Here is a 12,680-nt window from a genome sequence, read left to right as displayed (position 1 = left end):
GCAGCAGCAGCAGCAGCAGCGCAGCAGCAGCGCGCAGCAGCAGCAGCAGCAGCAGTACAGCCAGCAGCAGCGCCATAGCAGCAACGCAGTAATAAAATGTCTGGCGAGCCGTTAAGCAGCAGCCAGCCAGCAGCAGCGTTGCGCAGCAAAACCGCCAGCAGCAGCAGCTGCGTACAGAAGCACCAGAAATATCGTTCCGCGATACAGCAGCAGCAGCAGCAGCAGCAGCAGCAGTCCGCCAGCAGCAGCAGCCGCGTTACAGCTTCACCGTTGTACCGTCTGCGACAGCAGCAGCAGCAGCAGCAGCAGCAGCAGCAGCAGCAGCAGCAGCGCAGCAGCACAGCAGCAGCAGCAGTCCGCAGCAGCAGCAGCAGCGCGCAGCAGCCAGAACGCTGTTCATATTGCGCAGCAGCAGCAGCAGCAGCAGCAGCAGCAGCAGCAGCAGCAGCAGCAGCAGCAGCAGCAGCAGCAGCAATTGCACCAGCAGCAGCAGCAGCAGCAGCAGCAGTCCGCCAGCAGTAGCCGCGCCAGAAGCACCAGAAGCCAACAGCAGCAGCAGCAGCCATAGTTGCGTAGCAGCAGCGCAGCAGCAGCAGCAGCAGCAGCAGCAGCAGCAGCGCAGCAGCAGCAGCAGCAGCTTCAGCAGCAGCCAGCAGCAGCAGCAGCAGCACCAGCAGCAGCAGCAGCAGCAGCAGCCAGCCCCAGCAGCAGCAGCAGCGTGTTGCCACATCCCAGCAGCAGCAGCAGCAGCAGCAGCACACCAGCAGCAGCAGCAGCAGCAGCAGCAGCAGCAGCAGCAGCAGCAGCAGCAGCAGCAGCCCAGCAGCAGCAGCAGCAGCAGCAGCAGCAGCATTATGCAACAGCAGCAGCAGCAGCAGCAGCGCAGCAGCAGCAGCAGCAGCCAGCAGCAGCAGCAGCAGCAGCTGTTGCCACGAACTGCTGTTGCAGCAGCAGCAGCAGCAGCAGCAGCAGCAGCAGCAGCAGCAGCAGCAGCAGCAGGCAGCAGCAGCAGCAGCCCTATGCAGCAGTCCGCCAGCAGCAGCAGCAGCAGCAGCAGCAGCAGCAGCAGCAAAGCAGCAGCGCCAGCAGCAGCAGCAGCAGCAGCAGCAGCAGCAGCAGCAGCAGCAGCCAGCAGCAGCAGCAGCAGCAGCAGCAACAGCAGCAGCAGCTGCAGCAGCAGCAGCAGCAGCAGCAGCAGCAGCAAACCAGCAGCAGCAGCTAGCAGGTAGCGCAGCAGCAGCAGAAGAAGCAGCAGCAGCAGCAGCAGCAGCAGCAGTAGCAGTTGTTGCCCAGCAGCAGCAGCAGCAGCAGCAGCAGCAGCAGCAGCAGCAGCAGCACGCAGCAGCAGCAGCAGCAGCACAGCAGCAGCAGCAGCAGCAGCAGCAGCAGTCGTTGCCAGCAGCACCAGCAACAACAGCAGCAGCGCCAGCAGCAGCAGCTCCAGCAGCAGCTAATAGCAGCAGCAGCAGCAGCTGCTGCAGCAGCAGCAGTTGCCAGCATTAGCAGTTGCAGCGGCAGAAGTTGCCGCTGCAAGAAACAGGCGACAGTGGCAGCAGCAGTAGCAGCAGCAGCTTGCAGCAGCAGTTAGCAGCAGCAGCAGCAGCAGCACCAGCAGCAGCAGCAGCAGCAGCGGCAGCAGCAGCAGCAGCAGTCCGCCAGTGCAGTAGCAGCAGCAGCAGCACAGCAGCAGCGTTCTGCGCAGCAGCAGCCAGCAGCAGTCCGCAGCAGCGCAGACAACATAACTGCGCCAGCAGCAGCAGCAGCAGCAGCAGCAGCAGCAACAGCAGCAGTTAGCAGCAGCAGCAGCAGTCACCAGCAGCAGCAGTCCGCAGCAGCAGCAGCAGCAGTGCTGCTGCGCAGCTGCTGTTGCCAGCAGGGTGCAGCCAGCAGCAGCAGCAGCAGCAGCAGCAGTAGCAGCAGCAGCAGCAGCAGCAGCAGCAGCAGCAGCAGCAGCAGCAGCAGCAGCAGCAGCAGCAGCAGCAGCAGCAGTAGCAGTCCGCAGCAGCAGCAGCAGTTGCAGCCGATTGCCGCTGCAGCAGCAGCAGTCAGCAGCAGCAGCAGCAGTCGCTGCAGCAGCAGCAGCAGCAGCAGCAGCCATTAACAGCAGCTTCAGCAGCAGCAGCAGCCGCAGCTGCAGCTAGCAGCAGCAGCAGGCGCAGCAGCAGCCGCAGCGGTGCCGTTGCATTAGCAGTCAGCAGCGTTGAGCTAGTTGTAGCCAAACGTTAGCAGCAGCAGCAGTTGCCACTGCCGCAGCAGTAGTAGCTGCAGTCAGCATTGCAGCAGTAGTAGTAGTAGCAGCGCAGCAGCAGCAGCAGCAGCAGCAGCAGCAGCAGCAGCAGCAGTAGCAGCAGCAGCAGCAGCAGCAGCAGCAGCCGGTGCAGTTAGCAGTTGCAGTAGCTCTGCATTAGCAGAAAGCAGCAGTTGCAGCAGCAGCACCAGCAGCAGCAGCAGTCAGCTTAATAGCAGGTCCGCAGCAGCAGTTCATTACAGCAGCAGCAGCAGCAGCAGCAGCAGCAGCGCATTAGCAGTCCACAGCAGCAGACAGCAGCAGTCAACATTAGTCAGGCAGCAGCAGCAGCCAGCAGCAGCAGCAGCCAGCAGCAGCAGCAAGACTTAAACTGGCTGCAGCAGCAGGCGCAGCAGCAGCAGCAGCAGCAGCAGCAGCAGCAGTCATAAGCTTAGCCAGCAGCAGCAGCAGCAGCAGCAGCATCATCAGCAGCAGCAGCTGCAGCAGCAGCAGCAGCAGCAGCAGCAGCAGCATAGCTTGCCAGGCAGGCAGCAGAACGCTGCCGCACAGCAGCAGCAGCAGCAGCAACAGCAGCAGCAGCAGCAGCAGCAGCAGCAGCAGCAGCAGCAGCAGCACATAATAGCAGCAGCAGCAGCAGCAGCAGCAGTCAGTAAGCAGCAGCACCAGCAATACCGCGTTGACAGCCCTAGCAGCAGGCAAGCAGTAGCATCCCAGCAGCAGACAGTAGCAGCAGCAAAGCAGCAGCAGTTAGCAAATAGCAGCAGCCATGTTAAGCAAAGCAGCGGGCAGCAGCAGCAGCAGTCCGCCAGCTGCAGCAGCAGCAGCAGCAGCCGAACAAAATTTCCAATTAGCAGCCGCAGCAGTTGCAGTATTCAGGCAGCAGCAGCCTTACCAGCAGCAGCAGCGTTAGCCCATGCAGCAGCAGCAGCAGCAGCAGCAGCAGCCCAGCGGCAGCAGCAGCAGCAGCAGCAGCAACAGCAGGTCCTGCAGCAGCAGCAGCAGCAGCAGTCAGGTCACCAGCAGCAGCAGTGCATAGCCATTAGCAGTAGCAGCAGCAGCAGCAGCAGCAGCAGCAGCAGCAGCAGCAGCAGCAGCAGCAGCAGCAGGCAGCAGCTGCAGCACAGCAGCAGAAACAGAGCAGAAGCAGCAGGCAGCAGCAGCAGCGACTAGCAGCAGCAGCACGAAAGCAGCAGCAGCAGCAGCAGCAGCAGCAGCAGCAGCAGCAGCAGCAGCAGCAGCAGCAGCAGCAGCAGCAGCAGCAGCAGCAGCAGTAGCAGCAGCAGCAGCAGCATTTGCAGCAGCAGCAGCCACCAGCAGCAGCAGCAGCAGCAGCAGCAGCAGCAGCAGCAGCAGCAGCAGCAGCAGCAGCGCCAGCAGCAAATGTTCAGCATGGCAGCAGCAGCAGCAGCAGCAGCACCCAGCAGCAGCAGCAGCTGCAGCAGCAGCAGCAGCAGCAGCACTAGCAGCAGCAATTAGCAGCAGCAGCTCCGTCACCAGCAGCCAAGCAGAAGCACCAGAAGCAGCAGCAGCAGCAAACAGCCGCGTAGCAGCAGCAGCAGCAGCAGCAGCAGCGGCAGCAGCAGCAGCAGCAGCAGAAGAAGAAAACAGAGCAGTAGTAAGTAGTAGTAGCAGCAGCAGTAGCAGCAGCAAAGCAGAAGCAGCAGAAGAAGTCCGTCAAATGTAGCCTTCCCTATCAAAGCAGAAGCCGCAGCAGTTAGCCCGCTAGCAGTGCAGACGCAGCAGTGTCGCAGCAGCAGTCATCCGCAACAGCTGCGCTGTAAGCAGCAGATCAGCAGGCAGCAGCAGTCTTAATTAGCAGGCGCAGCAGCAGCATTCATTTAGCAGGCAGCAGCAGTCAGCAGCCCTAGCAGCAGCAGCAGCAGCAGGCAGCAGCAGTCATGTTGCAGCAGTATCAGCAGCAGTTCAGCAGTCTTATAAGCAGTAGTCATAACTGTGCCAGCAGTGCGCAGCAGCAGTAAGCAGGCAACAGCAGCTGTTAGCAGCAGCAGCAGCAGCAGCAGCAGCTGCGCCGTCAGTAAGCAGCACTTACCAGCAGTCCGCTCAGCAGCAGCAGCAGCAGTGTTAAGCAGTCAGTATCAGCAGCTAAGCAGCAGTCTTTATCAGCAGTCATAAGCTACAGTCCAGCAGTAGCAGTAGCAGCTCCTAGCAGCAGCAGAACAGCTCCATTAGCAGCAGCAGCAGCAGCAGCAGCAGCAGCCCAGCAGAGCAGCCATGATGCAGCAGCAGCAGCAGCAGCAGCAGCAGCCGCCAGCAGCAGCAGCTGCAGCAGCGCCAGCAGCAGCCAGCAGCAGCAAGCGTTCAACAGTTTCAGCAGGCAGCAAAGCAGCAGAAGCAGTAACCAGCAGCAGCAAGCATGACAGCAGCAGCAGCAGCAGCAGCAGCAGCAGCAGCAGCCAGCAGCAGCCAGCAGCAGCAGCAGCAGCAGAATGTGTATCAGCAGTCAGCAGCAGCAGCAGCAGCAGCAGCAGCAGTAGCAGCAGCAGCAGCGCAGCAGCAGCAGCAGCAGCAGCAGCAGCAGCAGTCCGCCAGCAGCAGCAGCTGTAGTAGTCTTTACCAGCAGCCCTAATAGTTCAGGCGAGCAGCAGCAGTAGCAGCAGCAGCAGCAGCCCCAGCAGCAGCAGCAGCAGCAGCAGCAGCAGCAGCAGCAGCAGCAGTCAGCAGCAGCAGCAGTCAGCAGCAGCAGCAGCAGCAGCAGCAGCAGCCTGGCCAGCAGCAGCAGCTGCAACAGCAGTGCGCAGCGTTAGCCCGATTAGCAGTAGCAGCAGCAGCAGCAGCAGCAGGCGCAGCAGCAGCAGCAGCAGCAGCAGCAGCAGCACAGCAGCAGCAGCAGCAGCAGAGCAGCAGCAGCAGCATTAGCAGGCGTACAGCAGTTCCGCTGGCAGTAGCCAAAGCATAAGCACCAGAAGAACAAACAGTGAGCAGCAGTCAGTCGCAGCAGCAGCAATAGCAGCAGCAGCAGCAGCATTAGCAGCAGCAGCAAACAACAGCATTCAGCAGTCAAAGCGGCAGCCACCATGTCAGCTGTTCGCGAGTTACAGTAGTAGTAGCAGTAGCAGCAATAGCAGCAGTAGCAGCAGCAGCAGCAGCGTCGCGTGCAGCACCAGCAGCACATTAGCAGCAGCAGCAGCAGCAGCAGCAGCAGTCCGCAGCAGCAGCAGCAGCAGCAAAGCAGCAGCAGCAGCAGCCGTGCAGCAGCAGCAGCAGCAGCAGTCCACCAGCAGTAGCAGGAAGATAACATAACTGCGCCAGCAGCAGCAGCAGCAGCAGCAGCAGCAGCAGCAGCAGCAGCAGCAAAGCAGCAGCAGCAGCAGCCAGCCGCAGCAGTCCAAAAGCAGAAGCAGCAGCAGCAAATGTTGCATTACAGTAGCAGTAGCAGCAGAAGCACCAGCAATAGTCCGTCAGCAGCAGCAGCAGCAGCAGCAGCAGCAGCAGCAGCAGCAGCAGCAGCAGCAGTAGCAGTTAGCAGCAGCAGCAGCAGCAGCAGTCATAAAGCAGAAGCAGCAGCAGTCCGCCAGCAGCGCAGAAGCGCTACACCATAAGTAGCAGTGCCAGCAGCAGCAGCAGCAGCAGCAGCAGCAGCAGCAGCAGCAGCAGTGACAGCAGCAGTAGCAGTAACTGCGCCAAAGAGCAGCAGCAGCAGCAGCAGCAGCAGCAGCAGCAGCAGCAGCAGCAGCAGCAGCAGCAGCAGCAGCAGCAGCAGCAGCAGCAGCAGCAGCAGCAGCAGCAGCAGCAGCAGCAGCAGCAGCAGCAACAGCAGCAGCAGCAGCAGCAGCAGCAGCAGCAGCAGCAGCAGCAGTGCAGCAGCAGCAGCAGCAGCGACAGCAGCAGCAGCAGCAGCAGCAGCAGCAGCAGCAGCAGCAGCAGCAGCAGCAGCAGCGTTAGCAGCAGCAGCAGCAGCAGCAGCAGCAGCAGCAGCAGCAGCAGCAGCAGCAGCAGCAGCAGCAGCAGCAGCAGCAGCAGCAGCAGCAGCAGCAGCAGCAGCAGCAGCAGCAGCAGCAGCAGCAGCAGCAGCAGCAGCAGCAGCAGCAGCAGCAGCAGCAGCAGCAGCAGCAGCAGCAGCAGCAGCAGCAGCAGCAGCAGCAGCAGCAGCAGCAGCAGCAGCAGCAGCAGCAGCAGCAGCAGCAGCAGCAGCAGCAGCAGCAGCAGCAGCAGCAGCAGCAGCAGCAGCAGCAGCAGCAGCAGCAGCAGCTGCGCGCAGCAGCAGCAGCAGCAGCAGCACATTAGTCCGCAGCAGCAGCAGCCGCCCAGCTAACCAGCAGCAGCAGCAGCCACCAGAAGCAGCAGCAGCAGCACAGCAGCAGCAGCAGCAGCAGCAGCAGCAGCAGCAGCAGCAGCAGCAGCAGCGAGCAGCAGCAGCAGCAACAGCAGCAGCAGCAGCAGCAGCAGCAGCAGCAGCAGCAGCAGCAGCAGCAGTCCGCAGCAGCACCAGAAGCAGCAAACAGCAGCAGCAGCAGCAGCAGCAGCAGTCCGCAACAGCAAACGCTGAAAGCAGCAGCACCAGCAAAGAAAACAGCAACAGCAGCCAGCAGCAGCAGCAGCAGCAGCCGTGAGCAGCAGCAGCAGCAGCAGCAGCAGCAGCAGCAGCAGCAGCAGACAGCAGCACCAGTTGTCCGTCCAGCAGTAGCAGCAGCAGCAGCTGCAGCAGCAGCAGCAGCAGCAGCAGTCCAGGCAGCAGCAGCAGCAAAGCAGAAGCAGCAGCAGAACGCTGTTCTGGCTGCAGCAGCAGCAGTCAGCAGCAGCAGCAGCAGCAGCTGTTGCCAGCAGTAGCAGCAGCAGAAACAGCAGCAGCAGCAGCAGCACCAGCAGCAGCAGCAGCGCAGCAACACAACTGCGCCAGCAGCAGCAGCAGCAGCAACGCAGTTGCAGCAGCAGCAGCAGCAGCAGCAGTTGCAGCACCAGCCGCAGCAGCAGCAGCAGAGCAGCAGCAGCAGCAGCAGTGCTGCACTAGCAGCAGCAGCAGCAGCCTTAGCAGCAGCAGCAGCAGCAGCCGCAGCAGCAGCAGCACAGCAGCCGCAGCAGCAGCAGCAGCAGCAGCAGCAGCAGTAGCAGCAGCAGCAGCAGTCCGCATCAGCAGCAGCAGCAGCAACATAACTGCGCAGCAGCAGCAGCAGCAGCAGCAGCAGCAGCAGTCCGTCAGCAGCAGCAGTAGCAGCCAACAGCGCTGCAGCAGCATAGCAGCGCCAGCAGCAGCAGCAAGAGCAGCAGCACTGCGCCAGCAGCAGCAGCAGCAGCTGCAGCAGCAGCAGCAGCAGCAGCAGCAGCAGCAGCAGCAGCAGCGCCAGCCACCAGAACCAGAAGCACCAGGAATACAGCAGCAGCAGCAGTAGCAGCAGCGTAGCAGTAACAGTCCGCCAGCAGTAGCAGTCAAGCGCAGCACCAGAAGAAATAAACAGACAGCAGCAGCAGCAGCAGCAGCAGCAGCAGCAGCAGCATTAGTAGTCAGAAGCAGCAGAAGCACCAGAACAGGAGCAGAAGCAGCATTGGCAGCAGCAGCAACTGCTCCGCAGCAGCAGTAGCAGCAGCAGCAGCAGAAGCGTTGCAGCATCAGCAGCAGCAGCAGCCACCAGCAGCAGCAGCAGCAGCAACATAAGCAGCAGCAGCAGCAGCAGCAGCATTGCAGCAGCAGCAGCAGCAGAGCAGCAGCAGTCCGTCAGCAGCAGCAGCAGCAGCAGTACAACTGTACAGAAAGTTCATTTATTGGCAGCAGCAGCAGCAGCAGCCAGCAGCAGCAGTAAAGCAGTTTAGCAGTTTAGGCAGCAGCAGCAGCAGCAGCAGCTTTAGCAGCAGCAGCAGCAGCAGCAGTAGCAGTAGTAGCATCAGGGGCAGCAGCAGCAGTCCAGTACCAGAAGCAGTGCAGCAGCAGCAGCAGCAGCAGCGCAGCAGCAGCAGCAGCAGTAGCAGCAGCAGCAGCAGCAGCAGCAGCAGCAGCAGCACAGCAGCAGCTTAGCAGTAGCCAGCAGTAGCAGAAGCAGTCCGTAAAGTAGATACAAAGTTAGTAGTAGCAGTACAGGTTAGTCCGTGCTTTAGTAGTAGCAGTAGCAGCAGCAGAAGCACTAGAAGAAGTAACAGCAGTACAGTAGTAGTAGTAGTAGTAGCAGCAGCACAGCAGTCAGTAGGCCAGAAGCAGAAGCACCAGGCAAATACCAGAACGCAGGATAGAAGACAGCATTAGTAGTAGCAGCAGCAGCAGCATAAAGTAGCAGCAGCAGCAGCAGCAGCAGCAGCAGCAAGAAGCAGCAGCAGTATCAGTAGCACAGCAGCAGCAGCAGCAGTAGCAGCAGCAGCAGCAGCAGTCCGCCAGCAGCAGCAGCTAGCAGCAGCAGCAGCATCCGTATAGTACGGCGATCCGTCAGCAGCAGCAATAGCAGGAAGCAGTCCGCCAGCAGCAGCAGCTGAAACACGACACCAGCAGCAGCAGCGCAGCAGCAGCAGCAGCAGCAGCAGCAGTAGTCCGTGCAGCAGCAGCCGTCCGCCAGCAGCAGCAGCAGAAGAAACAGCAGATAGCATTGGCAGCATTATAGTATAGCAGCAGCAGCAGCATTAGAATTGCAGCAGCAGCAGCTCGCAGCAGCAGCAGCAGCAGCAGCAGCAGCAGCAGCAGCAGCACCAGCAGCAGCAGCAGCCAGCAGCAGCAGCAGCAGCAGCAGCAGCAGCACCGTCAAAGCTGGCAGCAGCCGTTCATGGCTGGGCAGCAGCAGCAGCAGCAGCAGCAGCTGCAGCAGCAGCATTCCGCCAGCAGCAGCAGCAGCAGCAGCAGCAGCAGCAGCCAGCCACGGCAGCAGCAGCAGCAGCAGCCAGGCAGCAGCAGCAGCTGCTGCAGCTCCAGCAGCAGCAACAGCAGCAGCAGCAGCAGCAGCAGCAGCAGCAGCAGCAGCAACCACCAGCAGCAGCAGCAGCAGTTGCAGCAGCAGCATTAGCAATATGCAGCAGCAGCAGCAGTTTTAGCAGCAGCGTTGGCAGCAGCAGCAGCAGCAGCAGCAGCAGCCAGCAGCAGCAGCAGCAGCAGCACAGCAGCAGCAGCAGCAGGAGCAGCAGCAGCAGCAGCAGCAGCAGCAGCAGCGGCACAGTAGTCATGCAAAGCAGAAGCACAGCAGCAAGAAGAAACAGGAGTAGCAGCAGTATAAGTAGTCTCCTGAGTACAGCAAGAAGCATCCAGCAGTCAGCAGGATGTCTTGCTCCCAGGCAGACTAAATAACTGCCCGCTTTGCAGCAGCAGCGCCACAGCACGGCCTGCAATGGAAACATGCGGTCTCTCCTCCCTCAGCCAGCAGTCCCTGCAGCAAACATTTAAAACAGCAGCACCCTCGGGGTAAGCAGCTGCAGGCAGAAGACGCAGCAGCAGCAGCAGCTCCGCATGCGCAGACCAGCTGGCTGTAGTGTGTTTTCCGGCCAGCATATTCAGCAGCAGCAGCAGTCTGCTGAACTACATGCTTCAGAGCAGCCAGCAGCAGCAGCAGCAGCAGCAGCAGCAGCAGCAGCAGTCGATAGCCTTGCAGCGCAACACAGCAGCAGCAGTCCCACCAGAAGTGCTTTGAGAGACTAGCAGCAGCAGCAGCAGCAGAAACAGCATTACACCCTAGACCCGCTCCAATTTGCTTACCGCCCCAAATAGCAGCAGCAGACGATGCATAACTGTGCCAGCAGCAGCACTGCCCTAGCAGCAGCTGGCAGAGGAATAGCATGTGAGCAGCTGTATCGACTACAGCTCGGTAGCTCCAACAGCATAGTACAGCAGCAGCAGTTAGCAGCAACGACGAGACACCCTGCAGTCTCACTGCAGTAGCAGTGCAGCTGCAGCAGCAGCAGCCCAGGCAGCTGAGGGTAGACGAGCAGCACAGCAGCAGCAACGTCAACAGCAGGGGCAGCACAGCAACGACGACGATAGCAGCAGCAGCAGCAGCTGCAGCAGCAGTTTACGACAGCGTAGCCACGCACGCCTCCAACTCAATCAGCAGCAGTTTGCGCGACACAGCAGCAGGCTTGATTACCAACAACGACAGTCAGACGGCAGCACAGGAGGAGGTGAAGCAGCAGCAGCAGCAGTGTGGTGTCAGCAGTTGCAACCAGCACAGCAGCAACGTCAACAAAAGCAGGCAGCAGCAGTGGACTTCAGCAGCAGCAGCAGAGGGAATAGCACCCCTATCCACATCGAGGAACAGCAGCAGCAGCAGAGCAGCAAGCAGTTCCTCGCAGCAGCAGCAGCAGCAGCAGCAGCATTGGTCCACTCAGCAGACAGCAGCTCGTGAAGAAGGCGCAGCGCCTTCAACCAGCAGGAGGCTGCAGCAAAGCAGCAGTCACCAAAGCAGCACTCACAAACTTCAGCAGATGCACAATCCAGCAGCAGCCTGCAACAGGCTGTATCACCGCCTGGTGCGCAGGCAACTGCTCCGCATCAGCCGCAGTTGTTCCAGAGGTAGCAGCAGTACAGCTCATCAGTTTAGCAGCAAACAGCTGCCCTCCAGGAGCACCTACACCACCCGATGTTACAGGAAGGCCTTAGCCACCGCGGTCATCAAGGACATCAACGACGACGATACCACAGCAGTTCAGCCCGCTATCATCCAGAAGGCGAGGTCAGTACAGGTGAAGTAAAGCTGGGGCCGAGAGACTGAAAAACAGCAGCGGCAGAAGGCCATCAGCTGTAAACAACCAGCAGCAGCTGAGTGGCTGCTGCCAACACACTGACACTGACTCAACAGCCAGCCACAGTAATAGCAGCATTGATGGGAAATGATGCAGCATATCACTAGCCAGCAGCAGCAGCAGCAGCGACACTACATTACGGCGGCATACGTAGCACTGTACTCTATAGTATCGACGCATCCTTAGCAGCAGCATGTATCACTAGCCATAGCAGCCACCTTGACGACGACATCTCAGCGGCAGGCACTGTACTCGATACCATCTACTGCAGCAGCCCAGCGCTGCAGCAGCACTCATTCACGACGGCACATATTCTTTATCCCCTTACACTGTGTATAAGACAGTACGAATTGTTAGTTAGATTGGCTTGCAGGTTATTACTGCATTGTCGGAACGAAGACAAGCATTTCAGTAGCGCAGCAACAGCAGCAGCAACGTATGCGGCAGCATTTGCAGCAGCAGCAGCAACGACGGCGGCAGTAGCAGCAGCAGCGACTAGTAGTAGCAGTAGTTGTAGTAGGCAACGACGTAGCGGCGGTAGTAGTAGTAGTAGCAGCAGCAATAGTAGTAGTAGTAGTAGGAGTAGCAGCAGCAATGACGACGTACTAATAGTAGTAGTAGTAGCAGTAGACGACGTAGTAGTAGCAGTAGCAGCAGCGACGACGACGGTAGAAGCAGCAGAAGAATAAACAGCAGCAATAGTAGTAGTAGTAGTAGTAGTAGTTGCAGCAGTGACGGCAGCAGCTAGTTGTGCGGCAACGACGACGGCAGGCATAGTAGCAGCAGCGAGCGGCAGCAGTAGCAGTAGCAGCAGCAGCAGCACACGCAGTAGCATCACGGTCATAGCAGCAGTAGTAGCATTAGCAGACAGCTTAGCCCGTAGTGTCGAGCAGCAGCAGCAGCAGTCCAGCAGCAGCAGCAGCTGCAGCAGCAGCGTTGCTGCTAGCAGCAGCAGCAGCAGCAGCAGCAGCAGCAGCAGCAACAGCAGCAGCAGTGCAGCAGCAGCAGCAGCAGCAAATAGCAGCAGCAGCAGTGTTGCTGCTATGAGCAGCAGGAGCAGCAGCTAAGCGCAGCAGCAGCAGCAAACAGCCGCGCTGCCAGCAGCAGCAGCAGCAGTCAGCAGCAGCAGCAACAGCAGCATATGTTTTGCGCCAGCAGCAGCAGCAGCAGTACTGCTGCCAACAGCAGCAGTTAATCAGCAGCAAGCAGCAGCAGCAGCAGCCAGCCTGCGCTGCTCAACAGCAGCAGCAGCAGCAGCAGCAGCAGCAGCTGCTGCCAGCGGCAGCAGCAGCAGCACCTTTAGCAGCAGCAGCAGCCAAGTGCAGCAGCAGTTAGCAGCAGCACTGCAGCAAACAGCCAGCAGCAAAGCCAGCAAAGCAGCACGCAGCAGCAGCAGCAGCAGCAGCAGCAGCAGCTTTAGCAGCAGCAGCAGTACAGCAGTGCAGTTTAGCAGCAGCAGCAGTCTGCATAGTAGCAGCAGCAGCAGTAGCAGCAGCAGCAGCAGCAGCAGCAGCAGCAGACAGCAGCAGCAGTAGCAGCTGCAGTAGCAGCAGTAGTAGTAGGCATGTTAGTAGTAGTAGTAGGCAGGTTAGTAGTAGTAGTAGCCTCATAGGTAGTAGGCCTGTTAGTAGTAGTAGTAGTCGTAGGCCTGTTAGTAGTAGTAGTAGTAGTAGTAGTAGAATTATAGTAGTAGTAGTAGGCCTGTTAATAGTAGTAGTAGGCCTGTTAATAGTAGTAGTAGTAGTAGTAGTACTAGCAGCAGTTGCAG

The 12,680-nt window shown here is 59.7% G+C and overlaps 2 pseudogenes; both read left to right on the top strand.

Annotated features, from left to right (window-relative positions):
- Nucleotides 1–119: 119 nt before the first annotated feature.
- On the top strand, nt 120–8,216 carry LOC135537753 (uncharacterized; annotated as a pseudogene).
- Nucleotides 8,217–8,816: 600 nt separating this feature from the next.
- LOC135537752 (serum response factor homolog A-like) lies at nt 8,817–9,339 on the top strand (annotated as a pseudogene).
- The last annotated feature ends 3,341 nt before the right edge of the window (nt 9,340–12,680 follow it).

Source organism: Oncorhynchus masou, unplaced genomic scaffold (assembly GCF_036934945.1).
Source record: "Oncorhynchus masou masou isolate Uvic2021 unplaced genomic scaffold, UVic_Omas_1.1 unplaced_scaffold_8370, whole genome shotgun sequence".
NCBI classification, from domain to species: Eukaryota; Metazoa; Chordata; class Actinopteri; order Salmoniformes; family Salmonidae; genus Oncorhynchus; species Oncorhynchus masou.
This window is presented reverse-complemented; position numbering and strand designations above follow the sequence as displayed.